A 7,735-nucleotide genomic window follows, 5' to 3' on the forward strand; every position below is an offset into this window, starting at 1 on the left:
TTCTTTTTCTTTTTTTCTTTTTTCTTTTTTTAGCTCTTGTACCTCTCTGTTTCACGGACTTAGACTACAAACACGTGCACACAAACACAACCCACCCCAGACTGCCACAAACAAGGTAATCCCTCCCAGCGCACCTGCATGTAGCACCAGAAGGTTTAAGCTATGACATGTGTACAGACACATCACCTTCCTCCGTTAGTCTGGAAGGTGTGGAAACTCATGAGAAGAAGCACAAATGCTCTCTAAGTGGACAAGAGCATACGTCCTCCTCCTGGTTTAAAAGCATGTGCAAAGACAGATGTATCAACCTCTCAGTGTTACCAGCAGAACTGCTCAAAATTTAGGGCATTTTACTCTTCTAAGTCTGTAGAGAATCGTTCAAGACTTAGAATTTATTTTCTAATGCATGTAATGGTCAAATAGTTTAGTCTTCAAAGCCTGTGCTCATACAAAATTGTTTGTACTTTAAAGTTTCCCTCCCTGTTCAATTCTGGTAATAATACAGAAAATGTTGAATTCACATATGTGCTCTGCAATCTTAGGGCCATGAAAAACATGAAGGTAGATTCCTTTCTTACCAGGCTTGACAACTTGGGGCACAGAGGGGTGGAGATAAGGGGCAGGTTACCTGTGTGGGGCAGCACAGGTTTGGGGGCACAGCTGGACAAGGTGGCTGTGTGGTTGTTCTGAGAAGACTGGGCCCTGGAAACCAAAGATGTCCCGGGGGAAAATGAGCTGGCTACATTGTGCAATAATGCATGTGTAACACTGGTTGTAGCAATGCAATCAGGAAGTATGCCTTAGGATTGCCAGGGCTGTTAGATCTGGAAAGAGATGTGAGCAGGTGTGGCTTGTTCTCACCTAGATAAGATGTAGAGTATTGAAGGGATAGTGCAAGAAAAAGAATCTTTTGAAAGCAGTCAAAGAATTGCTTTGCTGCATGATCTGAAAGGGTGATGGTACCAGATCCTTTTGGTGGGAGCACGTGGTAAGATTTTCACGTTAGAGTGTTAAATACACTGCTATTCTCTGAGCTGGACAAACGGCAGTTGGGGGTACCTCATGTATGGGCAGAGGATGGGTGAGAAGGAGGTGGCGTGTTTGGAAACTGGGGGTGGTTGGGATCTGGGAGATGCAATGTGAGCTGCCAGAAGATGAAGGTTGAAAACAAAATGGGAAAAGAGTTTTGCTGATTCCTCAGCTGGTGGCCTTCCTGAGAACTGCGAGTGGGGAAAGAATTAATCAAGTGAAATTCCAGCTCCCTCCCTTGAAGACTGATGAAGATTTTAAAGAGGCACATTTTCATGTTGGACTACATCTTTTTTTTTCCCCTGTGAATACAAAAACCTTGTTACCTCAAAAAATGGAGTACCTTATCCTTCGTTGATCCAGTCTTGCTCAGATCTGGAGGAGCTGGAGAGAGCTGCAGACCTTAAAGGATTTTTGAGCACAGCCTGGAGGTGACAGCAGGGCAGCAGCATCTCCAGTGCTGTGGGCTGCTCCTGGGAGCATTGGTCAATTCCCTGCAGTTGGGAGCTGCTTGCAAAATGCTGAACATGCTGCAACAAACAGAGTGACAATCTACAGTGAGCTCTGAAACCGAAAGACACAAAAAAGTAACAAGTAGGGGTCAAACATGCCTACAGCATGGCAAGGAGTTCGTTTCACATGATGCAGTGCAAGACTTTTGGCCTCTCATGTCCCATAAATCACTATGACTCAGTGCAATTTTTCCATCTAGTATAGAGTCAAGCAGTTTCCAGCCAATTTCTACACTGTGCTAATGTGAGAGATGTCTCTTCACCTGAAGGCAGTGGAGGCTTGGCTCCTTCTCACTTTTTGCCTTCCCTCTTAGAATAATGGACCTATTCTATCACAATTGCATTTGTGTAAAAATATTTGAAACCCTGTTCTTCTGATTACTCAGCTGATCTCCATTCCCTTGCTGGTAGCCCTATGTTTTTTCACACCTTGCACCATCATTAGTCATTTGCCTGTGCTATAAGATTCCCCTTTCTTTTTTCTACACCATATTTCAACATTTCCTGGAAAAGCTCAGGGTATTTAAATATCCTTGAGTGGTCCAAGTATTCTTTCAGAATACAGGAGAAAGGAATGTGCTTTAAGCACCCACATATAAGTAGCTTCTGCTACACTCACAAATTAGATTCAATCCAGCATCTGTGAATAACAGCTCCCCTCTGTCTTATAGTTTAGCTGTTCTTTTGGAAACCTTAATTGTGAGTATTGTGTGAGAAACACTTTATGCAATTAGATTGGCTGGAAAGAGTAATGACTGTCACTTCCTTTGGAACAAAAGGAAGAACACCATATTGTGTTTTTCTGTCTAATACAACAGCACATGTAAGATAACAAACAGCAGGCTAGATCTACGGGAAGACCTGTAATATATTCTCTCCGCAGATAATTCAGGTTCAATGCATTTATTACAGTTAAATTTTCTCAGGTACCTCAAACAAGATCAAGGTTTGGCTTTTCAAAAGATGTGTTTGCATGTGGGAGACAACCTCTGGATGTTGTGCACGGAGCTGCAGCCTCTCTTCAGACCCTAAATTAATGAAGATCTGTTTAAGTGTGTTCAGCACACAATCAAAGTGCAGTCAAACCAGTCCTGGCTAATGCAATTATCAGCTGCTCTGCACTGTCTGTGATTTCTCTTTGTTGGCATCCACAACACAATGCTGTCACAAGGGGAGCATGCAGGCGCCCAGCCCCTTGGCAGCCCCTACTCCTGCCAGCATCGTGCTGGGCAGAGGTGAAAATACAAAGAGGCTCAGTGAGGACGGCATGGAGTACCTGTGTCAAGTGCTTGGGTGGTGTCATGGGCACTCTGGAGACCTTCCCCTCCCAGAAACTGTCTTTATGGGCTCAGTGAGAGAGTTCTGATGACCCTGCAGGAAAGCATGATTTGGGAGTGGAAGATTGGTATGTCATGCTGGTCACACATCCATCCTAGTGCAGAACAGAGAGCATTCATTCACACTCCTGCTGGTCATTTAAGCTTCTACAGTCTGCAGTTCTGATTTACCTGCAGTCAGCAAAGAAATCATATCTTCTTCCTATTCATTTAACATTTGTCTCTGGCAGACAAATAAAACAATTTGTGTCAGACTTTTTCCCTTTCTAACACCTGCTGTAGCCTGGAGACATCTCCCTCAGACTCACAGATAAACATCCTGGTCCTGGAGGATTCCAAACCATGGCTCTCACCACAGCCTCACTGACTTCTCAGGCAGCTTAGATGCTCCATTACACTGGGGCAGTGAGCATCAAGGTTAGATTTCTGTTTCTCAGAATCAGCCAACTTAATTGCACGTGCCCCCTGGTTGTTATCATGCACACAAAAGTGCAGAATAATGAATATCCCAACTTAGGATAGGTACATCTGAAATACATAGTTCTGTTGGAATCCTTTACCTAGTTAGGGACCATATCTTCCACAGCAAGACACTTCACTGCCAGTTTTAAGCACTGCTGAGGAAAGGGAATGGATCGTCTTTTTTGTTTTGTTTTGGGCTTTTTTTTTTTTTTTTTGGTAATTGAAACATACCTTTTTTACAGTTACAAATTATATGTAAAGATCATCATGCTCGAGTAGAATGCACGTTTTGACTTAACCAAAGGGTACTGTGTGGTAATAGATCTTTGCAAAGAGTTTTCACTGCTCTCCAAGCAATTTCGAAAGCTGTGTGCCTTTAGGGCCTACTGCTCTGACTGTCCTGTTTAATGCCTCTTTTATCCACATTTCTGTGCCTAATTCAGTCATACTGTAAAAGTGTAGGTAGTTACATGGATTTACAGCATGTTTGGGTCTCAGCAGCAGCCTGGAGACATGAAGCGCATGCGCCTAGAGATTCATTCTGCCCAAGTGCTCTTTTCTTCATCAAAGGTCCTCTTCCTGTATTAGAGGGTGCCACGGTGGGGCTGCAGGATGCTTCTTTTGGGCAATTTCATCACCAGAGTGAGGAGATGTTTACGTAGAATTTGTCCACATGGGTGTGTGTGTGTGAGTAGTAAGGGCAAAGTCATTGTGAAGTGCTTTGGGGAGCGAGATGCTAAAAGACAAACCCCACCAAACCCTGTGCGGGTTTCTCCACTGACCATTTAACATTCACTGGAGATAAACACCCCATTATATTTCCATATATGTATTCTAAATGCGGCAGCAATAATAAGCTCATGCTCAAAAACAATCACGTATTATTGAGAGCAGTATCTCAGACCTAGAGGGTTTTTTTCTTTTCTTTACAACACGATGATGAGGATCACTCAAATTTTAATTGAAAAAATAACCCAAACAGGACAGAATGCACAGCATGATTTCCTTAGGAGCTAACGGAGGGGCGCTAGTCTGCAGTGCACTGAAAGGTTCCCAAAGAACTTACTTTCATGTACCTATCGACTGTAGAAAGGAAACGTTCTCTTAACAGCCAGTGTAATGAAATGACCAGAGTGACAAAGATGTAATCTGTAGAGGAAATCCTCCTTAATATCTTATGGAAAACAGAAAGTAGATCTTGCAAGTAGTCCGCAAGGGATAAAAATCTAAAGCAGCCATGCCAGGAAGAGAAAGCTGCCCTGAAGCAGTGGCACCTTATGAAAATACTAGTTGTTAAAACTAACAAAAGAAAGATGTATAAAACAGCCTGAAAAGTGGGTAAGTGCAATCAGCTTTAAAACAGCTGGAGGCTACTCATGTGTGGTTTTCTTCTGAGCCTGAGCACATTGCTTGAATTAAGAAGAAATAAATAGAGTTGGTATGTGGGAGAACACCACAAGGTCCTCTGGAGCTATCTCACAGACAAAGCATATTCCCGGTCCCTTGATGTCTCCACCTGACCTTGGAGATAAGAGAAGAATCTCAGAAGGAGCTAATGGCAGAGGACTGCTGTTCAGTTATGAGAAAATTCTAATCCTTCATCAACTGAACCCCTACAAATCGGATCAGGAGGCTTAAGAGAAAGTATTACAACAATTCCAAAGGGAGGACATCAAAGTCTCTTCCTTACTTCTTACTAATCAGCAGATAAAAGTGAGCCTTCTGTTATTTCAAAATTAGAGGGGGGAGTTTGTTGTTATTAACTCGAAGCCGAGCGACAAGTATTAAATGCAAGAGTTACGGAGTGTAACTCTGACACCTGAAGGCATGGTGGTATTAGGAAACATGTTTTCTTTGTGGTTATGCCTTGTTCTGTGCAGCTGAGCAGGTATTAGGGAGGGGTCTGAAGCCAAGAGGGAGTTTTAAGCCAACATAATGGTAAACGCATTGTTCTCACCTCTTGATTTAATAGACTAAAAACTGCGAATCCTATAGGAAGTGTATTATAAAGGACTACTTCAGATGAAAAGAATTAAAAACGTTTCTTCTATTTTGATGGAGTGAATAAAGAACATCCTGGCTATGCAAACTGCTGAAGTCTAAACCTGTGAGCAGCTAAATACATTTCTGCTCCCAGTGATTTTAAACATCTCGGAGGTATTGTGAGTCACTCTGAGTAAAGAAACACTTTAAAAATTTGACAGAACTGTTCAGTTCTTACAAAGTGCACTTAAAACTTACAAACTTCAAAACTACATCTCCTCTGGATTTTATGGATTCATGGTATTTTTCTGTTTGACTTGCAAAAAGCACTCACAGTTGCCATTTCCTCTGTAACTCCATCAGGCTATTCCACAGCAGTGGAGCAGTTCCATCATGTACATTGGCAGGAAAAATGTGCTCTTAGCAGAAAGTTCTTGATTTCAGTGTTTAGCAAAAGGTTTCTGTGAAACAAGAACTGCTCTAACAAAGTTTGCACTTGACCACTGTTTGCTGTGTTCTGGTTGCTGTAACCTGTATTGCCTGGGAGGCTGCTCAACCATGAACACAGGCTGAGCACAACCCGTCCCACCCTTGTCCCCAGGAGCCACTGGTACAGAATACACAGCCTGACTGCAGGTTTATGATGCAGGTCTCTTCTGCCACTCCTATCTGCTGTGAAGGGTGAATCCTGTAAGCATGGTGCTGCAGCAAATTGCCAGGACACAAAGACATGGGATTCCAGTTTCCCTCTCCCGCTGCCCTGTTCCTTGGCTCTCATACAAAGCATAGCTGTCAGCTGAGTCAGAGAGAAAATCAAACCGAAGGAGGGAAAGGGTGAGGGAAGGCTACTTTCTGCCTTCAAAAAATTTTACTAACTTTTAAAAATTAGAGTTGGTTTTTAAGAACTCCACTGTTGGTATATTGGAATGAGATGTCAGTGCAACACTATCGAGGGTGGTGTGTCCTTGGCCTTCAGGTAGGTATTCAAGGAGGAGGGTATGGTGCTTTCCTCCCTCATTCCTTTGCGAAAGGACCAAAACTATCTGATCTCTCTGCAAAAATCCAGAGAAGCCAGTTGTAATGGGGCGTTACTATGCATCCTAATCATAAGCAGCACATAAATAAAGGAAGAAGTCACTAAAAGTCCTTTGTTTTCCGTATTACAACTCCCAAATCAAAGCATCTAATTTCTTAGCAATTTAAAACAATAAATATTCAACACTGTGTGTTTCGCAGGTGGTAGAGAAGATCAGTATCAGAGCAAAGAATTACTCATTACTCAGGTCAAATATGGCCAACATATGGGTAAGAAACACAATTATAAGATGTATTATGTAGTACAGAGATTTCAAAGGGAAGACACTTTGATTAATTTAACCAAAATCAGGCAAAGTTAAGTTAAAAGCAAATATGAGAGAAACGCAATGTCCGGCTTTTCCTTTACAAGTAGATTTATTTCTGCAGAGGAGTTGCACCAACATACATGCTATTAAGCAAGGATAATGAAAGCAAGGCCTGTCCGGTTTCTAAAAAAAGCAGAGAAGCCTAAATACTGCCTTAAAGTTTTTGCTCATCTCCTTAAGGAAACTAATTCAGATGTTACTGTTAGCAGACAGCTTTGTTCAGTGGCCAGAAAAGAAGCAGCAATGCAAATATTACTTATAAGTAATATCAAGTACAAGAAAAACTGGTGTATTTATAACTGTTTTAAAACAACCTAACATGCAAAATACTACTACTTATGACGCTTCCAGACTATATTCAGTATTTGTCATAATAATGTCATATGCTGTCTTACAGAGTTAACTGAGATTTAAGTTCTGGTTTCACTCACTATACCCCTGAAATGAAACCATAAGTAACAATACATGAAGGGCCAGAAATTAAGCTCACGCTTCCACTAAGAGCTGAGCTGTGGCACAGAAACTTATAACTAGCCCTAGCAAGCCCTTCTGCCAGCAGGTAGTCCTTGACCCCAGTAGAGAAGACAAAAATGCAGTATCTTTGCTATTCATATTACGTAGTATTTCTTCTTCTATACACCTACTTCTACAGCATTTACTCAGCCTCGATAAACATGTTATGGAAAACTGCATGGATGAATTAGTCTAACTGCATTTGGCTAAGTGCTGATGGTGAAAAAAGGATCATTAAATGAATAATTGGTTTACAGTGCAGGAAGTGGTTAATATATGCTGAGTGTTTTGCAGTGAGTTAGGGTCTTTGGTAGAGAGTGTGGCAACAACAGTCACTCTACAGGCTGTCATCCTCTTGGCAATTACTATCATGAAGTATGTTCCCAAAAGTGAGTATTTTTCTTTTTTAAAGGCAATTATCATATCAGGAAAATGTGCAGTGCCATGGCCTGCCAGGACAGTGCCCTGTTGAAGGAAAAAAAAAAATAACATTTAT

This window comes from Gallus gallus, chromosome Z (genome assembly GCF_016699485.2).
Source record: "Gallus gallus isolate bGalGal1 chromosome Z, bGalGal1.mat.broiler.GRCg7b, whole genome shotgun sequence".
Classification (NCBI taxonomy): domain Eukaryota; kingdom Metazoa; phylum Chordata; class Aves; order Galliformes; family Phasianidae; genus Gallus; species Gallus gallus.